The sequence below is a fragment of the Musca autumnalis genome, unplaced genomic scaffold (assembly GCF_047663935.1).
Source record: "Musca autumnalis isolate F117 unplaced genomic scaffold, ASM4766393v1 scaffold_4, whole genome shotgun sequence".
In the NCBI taxonomy this organism is placed as follows: domain Eukaryota; kingdom Metazoa; phylum Arthropoda; class Insecta; order Diptera; family Muscidae; genus Musca; species Musca autumnalis.
Window position 1 is genome coordinate 125,670,904 of NW_027411977.1, and position 11,839 is coordinate 125,682,742.

Below are 11,839 nucleotides of genomic sequence, written 5' to 3' on the forward strand. Positions count from 1 at the left end.
ATTCATATGCGATATTCCTAACTCGAGTTGCATTTCGAGTCCGACGTGAAACATTTGATCTTCTGGTTCGCGGCATTGTGATTAACACTGGTAAATGAACAAAAATATCCAGCAGCCTCACAATAAAACATATGTGTGGTTACTTACGATCAATGATGGAATTCTAATTCAGCAAATTAAACAATCACAATAAAATGAACCGCAAATAAGTCGTTTTCGCGAATATGTAAGTTTTCCACAAAATGAATTATTCAAATTGAAACGAACCACGAAAATGTCTTGACCAAAATTACAAATCGCACTACAATAAAACACGAAGAAGCCTTGACCAAACTTATAAATCACACTGCAATGAACCGGGAAAAAGACTTAAGATTTCCACCAAATGAAACACTCAGAATGACAGGAAGCTCGGATAAATCTTGATTTTCCACCAAATTCATTAATAGCACTGAAATAAATAACGAATAATTTCTGATTTTTCTCCAAATCATAATCAAATAAACAACACATATACATACATACATTTGCATGCACGTCTTTATTCTGTATATTGCTACGCACAATTTTCGAATTAATTTTCAACGCGCTTTTAAGAATCGGGGTTCTCTTTTAAATTGGTTTTTGGTTGGTACAAACAATCAATTCAATATCGTTAGTCAAATTGGAAAAAATATTTTATATACAACGTTCAAAATTGACAAAAAAAAGAAACACACAAACAAACAAAATTACAAAATATCTTCATGTGTTTTCGCGTTTTTTTTTTAATTTTTTTTAGGTTTTATCCTTTTCTGTCATGAGACGATTCCGAATTGGCGCAAATTGTCAAAATCTGTTCAGCCGTTCTTGAGTTATAAGCGTAGTAACTAACATCATCCTTTTTTATATATATAGATTTCCAACATTATTAAAACGCTTTTCATTAAATTTTCTGGAAATATTCAAGGATTGCCCGTGGTGATGTATATTTTCATGAATGTATTGTATACTTTTTTGAGTTCCGGAGAAGGTAGGATACCTTCTCCACGTTATATGACCATATCGGTTTGTGCTTATATTTGGGAGCCATTGGTGATTGTCTTTGACTCTACGTACTTATTTACAGAAAAAAATAACCAAACAACTTCCACTTTGTTAAACATGTTAGGGTAAGTGCTCCTAAGTCCTGCATCTACCAGTAGTCGACATCTTTTGTATTTGAACATAAATTACTAAAAATTACTATAGGTTTGGTTGGGTTGAAAAGAGAGGCAATATAAAAATCGCCAAATGTCCGTATGGACATACACTTAAGTCAGGGTTGGCTTGTTGTGCGCTCTTAAACTCGGAATTCTGGAAGAAGATTATTGTTTGTGACTATTTAAAAAGGTATTATTTTAGAAAATCTTCCCCATTTACATAATCTTTTAAGTTTTTGAACTTGCTTGCCCTAATTTGTTTGAGTTCTTGTATAGTATCGTAACCTAGGGGTTGGTTTCTCAGAATCGCAAAGGCTGGACAGTGACAGAGAAAATGTTCCAACGTTTCGTCGTCTTCTCCGCATGCTCTACATTCACTGTTTTCTGCACAACCTATTTTGTGCAGGTGCGCTTGTAGCCCCAGGTGCCCCGTAAGCATTCCTGTCAGTCTACTAATGTCTTTTTTACTCATCAAGAGTAGTTCCACGTTTTGTCCTCGTCAGGGTTCCCCCATAGGATTTGTGTTTTTTCCCCTTGTCTTCGGTGTTCTAGAGGGATATATGAGCATTTTTTGCCCATGCCTTTAACTCTAGACGCGCCGCTTTTAAAGGCTTTGTGGTGCCTAGGTTTATCATAGTTTGCTCCCTAGCGCATTTTGCTAAATAGATAGCTATCTCGTTACCCCTAATCCCTGCATGCCCCGGTACCCATATAATGTTAACCGCGCCATGATCGGAGTAGTCGTTAATTGACTTTTCACACGGCAAGACAGTTTTACTGTCCCTTAGGATGTTTCCGGTGGTTGGCTTTGTGTTAGTCTTAAACCAATTCGGACACTCTGTGATCGCTCGGATTTCGGTCCGGAGGATTGTGTTATGATCCGGTAGTCGAAGGAAGATTCTCGTCTCCTGGTCTACGATGTAGAGACCCAGACCGGTCCTCCCCCCTAGCACAAGCAGCTGGCATCCGTGCTAGGGTTCCATCGATTCACATGTATCTGTCCGGTATTAAGATTTCACACAAAGCCACCTCACTTGTTTCGGGTATACGGTCTGATACAATATGATCTATTGATTCACCCCTTGTAACCCGTAATACGGTTTGGTGGTATGTTTGGTGGTCTCTTTCGATCCACTCGCTCATCAACTTAAGTTTTATGGCTGCCATGGCTGCTTCATACCTTACCCGAATTTCTGAATTTCGTGTACAAAAAAAAAAAAATTGTCTCTAAACCCCTAGTTGGTGTAGTCCTCATTGGCCCGCTAATACTTAAGCAGCACATTCTTTGGACTTTTTGCAATATTTTCACATTGTCCATAGCTGTCCACCATACCACAAATGCGTAAGTTAGAATCGGTATAATTATGCTTCTGTATAACCAGTGTATCATACTTGGATTGAACGAGGTTGACCAACATCTGTGGCCTTTATTAGCCCTTTCCTGATAGTGGTCTTGCCATTTCAGTTTTCTGTCCAGGATTATTCCCAGGTACTTAACTGCTGGAGAAATTGCTGTCTTATCTAGGAAAACGGGTTGTTTGAAAGCTCCTACTTTCGATATATCGACTCTACACACCAACATGGACTATAATACCGAATTTCAGAATTCCATCTCTAGCTTCAGAATTCCACCAAATTTTGTGTCATTTAATACTTTTCGTATGGATGTTTCTATAACATATTTAGTACTTTTCGTACAAATTTCCAAAACTACCCAAATCCTTCACTCTAACAGTAATCAATATGTTCTAGAAAGTCGTTTATTGAGATCTAAGTTACATTTTTGAAGTTGGTTGTTTGCTACAATTTTGATCGGTTTGATATTAGTAGACCAAAATCGAAGATACAATTATAACGGAAATTTTACCTTGAAAATGAAAATTAGAGTTGCGTAATCTAGTTTCTAGTTCCTTGCACTAGTTCCAAAACGTATGAGTAACATCATAAAATGTAACGTGTTCAAAGAAAAAATGTGGGCCATTGGAACTGCGAAGTGAACTAGATAGTTCCATATAGTTCCTTTTGGCACAACTCTAATGAAAATGAATGGATTTTTTTTTTCGTTCGGTCCCACGCCACTCTTTCCCGCCCCACCCGACCGAGGGGGCCACCTCCCTATATCGTAGGGAACGCGTACACCCCATAGACCGGACTATGGAGGGTTAGTAGAATGATGGGATGACCGGCTACATATTAAATCAGCCGGCATACAGTAAAAGTAAACAAGTATTAATACACTAAAACTAATTATAATAAGGTTAGATGAAGAAGTACTAAATCACAAATCATGCATACGTGTCTGGCACTCACTACATACGCATAATAGCATTTTTATCAAGTTTAAAGGGTCAGTAAACGATATACAATTATATATATTATTAAAGGATTCACATAAAGCTCTCATGGGATTATTAGCTTCATAATTGGTTCTAACGAGTGGCAAATTTATTGGGATAAAATTACGAGTTAAACGAGACGGGAAATTAAAATTTATTTCGCCTAATAAAAATGGAGAATCAATTAATCCACGAGTCAGTTTTATAATAAACATTGATTTCAACATGAAACGTCTTCTCTCTAGTGTAGGCAGGTCAATTAACATAAGACGACTTTCATAAGGGGGGAGCGGTACAGATGTATTTTATGTGTTTACAATTATTATTCTTTAAGACGAGAACTAAAACTTTGCTTCCACGAGTGAATCCACATTCCTAGCTGTTTAGAATATATGAGCCTGACGAAATGAACCCTTTTGACATCAAGGCCTCAGGTCTTTGGGTGTCCATAACCGCGAATATCGAAGTGATTGGAAAAAACGCTGGGACAGGTGTCCCCCTGGGTCACCCCCTGCGTACGTCCCTGTCTTATATTGTATGCGAAAATATGTGAGAGGTCTACGGGTATGGTCCAGTGAAAATTAGGTGTCATACACGCAGAAAAATTTATGTTACAAATATGTTTATGTTACAAATTATGTTTGAGACCGGTTGCAAACAAATATATGTTTGTAACATATCTCAATTTGATATGTTTGGGTAAAACATATTTTTTATGTTAGAACATCTTTTTCATGGGTGGAAGGGGATGTTTGTCAACGAGAGTAGTAACAGTGCTCTCGCTGCTGCGGAATGCTGTTTTATAATAAATAGTTGTGTGTATTGTAAAATAGAAGACGTAGAAGCGAAAAAGGGGGCTTTGGTGCTTTGATGGCGTCTATGCGTCAAACTCGTGTGTTTCTTGCTTTGTTGTTGTTAACCAACGTAGCAGGCGAAGAGGATAAAAAGAAATGGTATGAATTATTTTGTTTTTTCTTTCTTCAGTGTTTTAGTTGCCAGCGTAGCGTCAAGACGGTAAAGTGAATGAATAATATGAAATATGGTATATCCATATTTATTAATTACATACTCATTTGATTCCAGATGGCGATTCCCCACTGATGATGTTAACTTTGAGTAAAATTTGTTTTATTTCACAACTAAGGAGAAGCTTTCAACTACGTTTCTATATATTTTTCTTTTTAAAAGTGTGACTATTTACAAATTATTTTAATCAGTTTTTCTTTTCTTAAAGTGTGAAAGTAAATGAACTCACATCACGCAGCGAATCATATGAAACAATGTTAAAAAATTAACAACAACGCACACGTCGAGAGAGTACAAAGTTTTAAATACCTCGGTGTTCTAATTCAGAGTGAGGCAGAGAACATTTTTGGGTCTCTCTTGTGCTCTCAATGAGCGTAAATTTGTTGTTGTTCACAACGTGTTAGCATCTACACAGGCTGTGAGCGATAACAAATTTACGCTCACTTAGAGCACATTGGCTCTCTTGTGAGTCACAATGCCTCCTCCTGTTCTAATTAATGACCAATGGGATCCCTCAAAGGAAATAAGATGTCGTATAGAAATGGCAAGAGATGCATTCTTCAAATATAAAAAAGTTTTGACCAACCATGATATAAACCAGGTATCGGCACCAATACAAACGCATTGTTTGCGGCCTCACGCACACGACTCTCTCTCGCTCTCTCCACAAACAGCGTGTGCGTTAATGCATTGCTAAAATTAAAAATCATTGAAACAACCGACAACAGAACCTTTTTCTTTGACTTCTGAACGAAGACTGAAAGGTGGTTGTTCTGTTGTTATTCTCATCAAGGGCACGTGTGCCCCTTTTTGCCGAACATTGATATAAACATTGAGACAAAAGTACGATTTATTAAATGTTATGTATGGTCAGTCTTATTATACGCTTCAGAAGTCTGGACCATTAAAGCTGCTGACATAAAAAGACTAGAAGCTTTAGAAATGTGGATTTATCGAAGAGTATTAAAAATACCTTGGACTGCACACGTCACAAATCTCGAAGTACTGACAAAAATGAACCAACGGAGAGAACTTGTATCTGTCATCGAAAAACTGCATACTTAGGACACATCATGCGACATGGAAAGTATAAGCTCCTGCAGGCAATACTTAAAATGACCATTGAAGGACGCCGTACCAGAGGCAGAAAAGAGATGACTTGGATAAAAAACATAGAAGACTGGACAAATATCAACAACACGGCTAATCTTCTCAGTATATCAAGAAATAGAAGCAGTTTTGAAAGAATTGTCAATAATTTATAAATGTCATGAACAAATATCACATTTGTAATCTATGTAATTGAAATGAAATATGCTACAATTGTATGGTCGCTTATATTCGAATACCGAATTTGCAAATAAAGAAGAAGAAGAAAGTGTGTTATGTATTTCTTTGGAATTTTGTATGTACCTATGTGTCTGTTGTTGTTGTGCTTTTAAATAAACAAAAACGTCACCATTTGTGTGTATATTAGGTGTGTACGATAACCCAATAATTTGTACAAATTCGTACAAATTTTTACAGAATGTTGTTCGATAACAAAATTATCCAGCAAAAGAGAGCGAGTTTGGAGAGATTTTTGGAGAGTTTTGTGACTGAGAACTTGCAAATTTTTGCTGGGAAAATTTGTCCCGCAAAAATTTGCAAGTCTGATCAGCTGACCTTTAATCACATGTTCAATGTAAACAAATCGAAATGTTAACATTTTAGACCAAGCAAATTTCACAATTGCACATTTTTTTAGATTCTAAAGCGTTGTGGATAGGATTAAAGCATTAAATAGGTAAAGTGCAATTTTAAAATTTATGTTTTTGTTCCGTTTGGTTTAAAATATCAAAAGAAACAAAAACAAATTTCATACATTTTCGGAAACAGCTGACTTTCTTGCAAGTTTTTGCAAAATGCTGTTCGATAACTTTCTGCAATTTTTCTTGCTTGAGAGAGTAAAATTCACAGAGAGAGGTTGCTGGAACTGACTGAGTAATTATTGCTGGGAAAGTTATCGTACACACCTATTATAGAGATATCAAGGGAGCTCTTACTGAGAGCAAGAGAGCATACATTTCAAAGTGTTTTACATTGAAATTTACGCTCCCTTGCTCTCAGTAATCGCCCACTGGTACATGTGTTTTTTTTGTGGCTTTTGGTTTTGTATTTGTTTGCACCCAAACATTTAAATTGTTTGCACCCAAACATAAATTTGTTTGCACCCAAACATATAATTTGTTTGCACCCAAACATATATTTGTTTGCAGTACCCAAACATATGTTATGTTTGGGACTGTTGCAAACATATATTTGTTTGCTGCAAAATATGTTTGGGACATATGTTAGAGAGGTCGTCTTTTCTACGTGTATGGACTCTCACACGCACGACTTGGCGTGGTCCAAGATAATAAAATGATGGGAGTAACTCTTGCTTTGGTGACATTTACGGAATTAACCCTACCCAGCAAAAAAAGTCATTACCAAATAATGACTTTATTCAGTAAATTTTTGCAGTTGTAACTACTTACTAATTGACCGTAAAAGTCATTATTTTTACATGGGGATGTCATAGGGAGGAAGTACTTCCTTAAATGTGTTTTTTAAGTACATATTTAACCACTTACCAGTAGTCAAAAAAAAGCTAAAAAGCATATGTTCTATTTTTAGAACAACTGTGGTGAAATTATATTCAAATTCAACACTCCTATTATTTGTCGTTTTTATTTCTTCTTTTTCTTTTATTCCGGTCCCTCCCGGTGTCGAACACATGAACTTCTGATTTCTAGCCAAACACACTACACACTAGACCACTCGTACAAATAGTAAGGGTTGTTTAAAAACATCCATGTACATTAAGATTTCTTCGTAATTTTGTCAACAAAAAACTCCCATGCTGACGGTGAGCTTTGAACACACAAACCTAGGATTTGTAGTCAGGCACACTAGCGCTGTGCCACCGTACTTATTCCTTTGTATGTAAGTAGTAAGTAAGGATGTAACTAGTTATATGTTAACTGTTATATATGTACTGTCTGATAATGCGGAGGGTAATGAGTACTCATTACCTGGTAATGCAGAAAGTAATGACATGTGCCTACCAAATTTTTGCTGGGTAGAAATTGACATACATAAATGGATGAATTATAACTGGATTTGTTATGGTCATTCATGATACAGCTATTTATGTCATTTTCTAGAGTTAATTCCGTAAATGGCACCAAAGAATGAGTACTATCATGGACCACGCCAAATCGTGCATGAGAGAGCCCGTATGACATCTATATTTTCACCACACATACAGTATAAGCAAACAATGGCTTATCCTAAATACGTAATTTAAGTTAAAAGTATTAAAAATACGCAGTTTTACAAAGTCCGATCTGGGGTTTTTTTTATATATTTCAAAAATATATTCACCATAAATATTTAAAAACTCTTTAAGTGGAGCGCACAACATCTTATGTATGCATTCATAACGAAAAACCATTAAAAAGGTATTTATAGTGTCCACACACAGAAAAAATGGCCTCTCTAACATATGTCCCAAACATACCCAGCAAAAATTTGGTAGGCACATGTCATTACTTTCTGCATTACCAGGTAATGAGTACTCATTACCCTCCGCATTATCAGACAGTACATATATAACAGTTAACATATAACTAGTTACATCCTTACTTACTACTTACTTACAAAGGAATAAGTACGGTGGCACAGGGCTAGTGTGTCTGACTACAAATCCTAGGTTTGTGTGTTCAAAGCTCACCGTCAGCATGGAGTTTTTTGTTGACAAAATTACGAAGAAATGTTGATGTACATGAATGTTTTTAAACAACCCTTACTATTTGTACGAGTGGCCTAGTGTGTAGTGTGTTTGACTACAAATCAGAAGTTCGTGTGTTCGAAACTAGAAGGAACCGAAATAAAAGAAAAGGAAGAAACAAAAAGCAATTTGAATATATTTTCACCTCAATTGATCTAAAAATAGAACATGTGCTTTTAGCGTCCTTTTCGACTACGGGTAAGTGGTTAAATATGTACTTTGTGTACACATTTAAGGAAGTACTTCCTTCCTATGACATCCCCATGTAAAAATAATGACTTTTACGGTCAAATAGTAAGTAGTTACAACTGCCAAAATTTACTGAATAAAGTCATTACTTGGTAATGACTTTTTTTGCTGGGTATTTTCAGCTAACATATATTTGTTTGCAATAAAGCAAAAAAAATACTGGTTTTTCTGAGAGATTAAAATAACAATTTTGGTGAGTTTTTGTTTTTATTGACTAACAACAACCACACACCACCAAACAAATCAGAGACAAATTTTGCTGCTTTTTATTTACTAATTCTTTTATTTTGTAATATTGTAACTTACCGTTTCTTCTAAAGATTTTCACTGTAGTTGTCATCGCCTTGTAAGCATAGCAGAATAATATGAATCATAAGAACATACATGTTGAGTCTATCAGCGCTCGGTTGAGATATTAGATGTTGCCTTCTCTGCAAACATTTGGAAGATTATTGGACGATTTTTTGATCAGATTATTCTTCTGCGCTTCTTTCCGGTGATCTTTAGCGAATATTTATATGCTATTAACCCACGCGAGTAATTTGCCATTCGTAGACGATTCTCAAAAATTATTGTTTATAATCAATAGCTACGACGAATCTTCCGCTATGCTTCTGGGCGATCTTTTTGGGAATTTGTATTATGTTCCGCTATTGTTAGAGCATTGAGAGCCCTGTTGTTATCCTCTTTGACCAAAAACAAAAATATGTTCTAATATAAAAAATATGTTGGTGCCCAAACATATTAAATTAAGATATGTTACAAAATGTTGCAAACATATATATGTTTGGACACAAACAAATTATGTTTGGATCCAAACATATTTCTATCATATATTTTTCTGTGTGCAATCACAACGACAATCTGGATAAAAATCGTAAAATATAGTCTAAACCCTGTATCAAAAGCTAGGGCTGCTGAGAATGTTATATGTTACGGTTACAAAGTTCGTTTGTTAGAGACTAATAGTGAAGTTTGATTTGGATTAGTTCTTCTTTAAATAATATCTCCAAAAAGTGAAGGATTTTGTTAGATTTTGACCCAGTGTCGAATTATGTAAAATTAACAGTCCAAAATTGAAACAAATAATTTCATCCCAAAATATATAAATTTGTAATCTAATTTTCTTAAGAAAATAGTAAATAGTATATCTAGATATATGGTTTATTCTGAAACTCATAGTGAAATTATGTGTAGAATTTTTCTTCTTTTTTACACTTTTCACCTAGAACCAAGTTTCATATTACTTTCATTTATCAACTCGAAAAAAGGAAAAAATTGGTGTATTCTGAGACCAATAGTAAATTTTGGAACTCCTTTCCTTTGCCGACACAACGCAGAAAATTATGAAAAAATTACCACAGATAGTGCTTTTTGAAAACCAGAAAACTATGAAAAAATTACCACAGATAGTGCTTTTTACACCGAAACCAACGATGTATTGCTTTTGTTGCGGAAATGTATACTTCCCGAGATATGGGCCTCAAAAGATCAGCAAAGGCCCTAACCTATTTTTCCCTAAATAGCCGGCCTTCGGCCGGGATTTAAGACTTCTCCTATGGACAGGTGTAAACCTCGGGAATGGGAACACAATTTTCTTTTAAATTAGATATTTTTCTCTAAATAGCCGGCCTTTGGCCGGGATTTAAGACTTTCTTCTATGGATAGGTGCAAATCTCGGGAACGTGAACAAAATTTTCTTTTAAATTAAATATCTGTCTCTAAATAGCCGGCCTTCGGCCGGGACTTTGGACTTTCTTCTATGGACAAGTGCAAATCACGGGAATGGGAACAAAGTTTTCTTTTAAATTTAATATTTTTGGAGGCCTATATCTCGGAAAGTATACATACCTTCAACAAAATAATACATCGTATAAACATCATTATTACTGTTTGTGGTAATTTTTTAATAATTTTCTGCGGTGGTTTGCCAAAATTTTAGATTAGGGCCTTTGTGGAAATTTGGAGGCCCATATCTTGGGAAGTATACATTTCCTCAACAAAAGCAATACATCGTTGGATTCGGTGTAAAAAGTACTATCTGTGGTAATTTTTTAATAATTTCCTGCGGTGGTTTGCCAACATTTTATACTAGGGCCTTTGTGGAACTTTGGAGACCCATATCTCGGGAAGTATACATTTCCGCAACAAAATCAATACATGGTTGGAATCGGGTTTAAAAACTCTATCTGTGGTAATTTTTTCATAATTTTCTGAGGTGGGTCGGTAAAGGAAAGATAAGCCTAAATTTTTTTTTGACGGATAATTTTGTAGAATTTTTGGATTTGATATGATCACATTTTAAAGGAGTTTTAGAACAATTTTCGAAATAAGCATGAGGGTTAAAATTTTTAACAACAATATTCCCCACTTCGTCCTCAGTTAAGTTGCCAAATACACTATATATGTACCTAAAATTCAAGGATCTTAACTCGAACATTTCGAAAAAAATTAGAAAGGGGCGGAACTTGCTTTGGTTACTTTCCGATGTAAACTTCATAAACGGCTACCCAGCAAAAAAAGTCATTACCAAGTAATGACTTTATTCAGTAAATTTTGGCAGTTGTAACTACTTACTATTTGACCGTAAAAGTCATTATTTTTACATGGGGATGTCATAGGAAGGAAGTACTTCCTTAAATGTGTACACAAAGTACATATTTAACCACTTACCCGTAGTCGAAAAGGACGCTAAAAGCACATGTTCTATTTTTAGATCAATTGAGGTGAAAATATATTCAAATTGCTTTTTGTTTCTTCCTTTTCTTTTATTTCGGTTCCTTCTAGTTTCGAACACACGAACTTCTGATTTGTAGTCAAACACACTACACACTAGGCCACTCGTACAAATAGTAAGGGTTGTTTAAAAACATTCATGTACATCAACATTTCTTCGTAATTTTGTCAACAAAAAACTCCATGCTGACGGTGAGCTTTGAACACACAAACCTAGGATTTGTAGTCAGACACACTAGCCCTGTGCCACCGTACTTATTCCTTTGTGAGTAAGTAGTAAGTAAGGATGTAACTAGTTATATGTTAACTGTTATATATGTACTGTCTGATAATGCGGAGGGTAATGAGTACTCATTACCTGGTAATGCAGAAAGTAATGACATGTGCCCACAAATTTTTGCTGGGTATGCATGTGTCTCATATTTTTAGCTCTACTTTCATAATCTGCTTAGTTTTCCTTGTCATTTTTTTGTTGTCGCATAGTGTAATCAACTGTT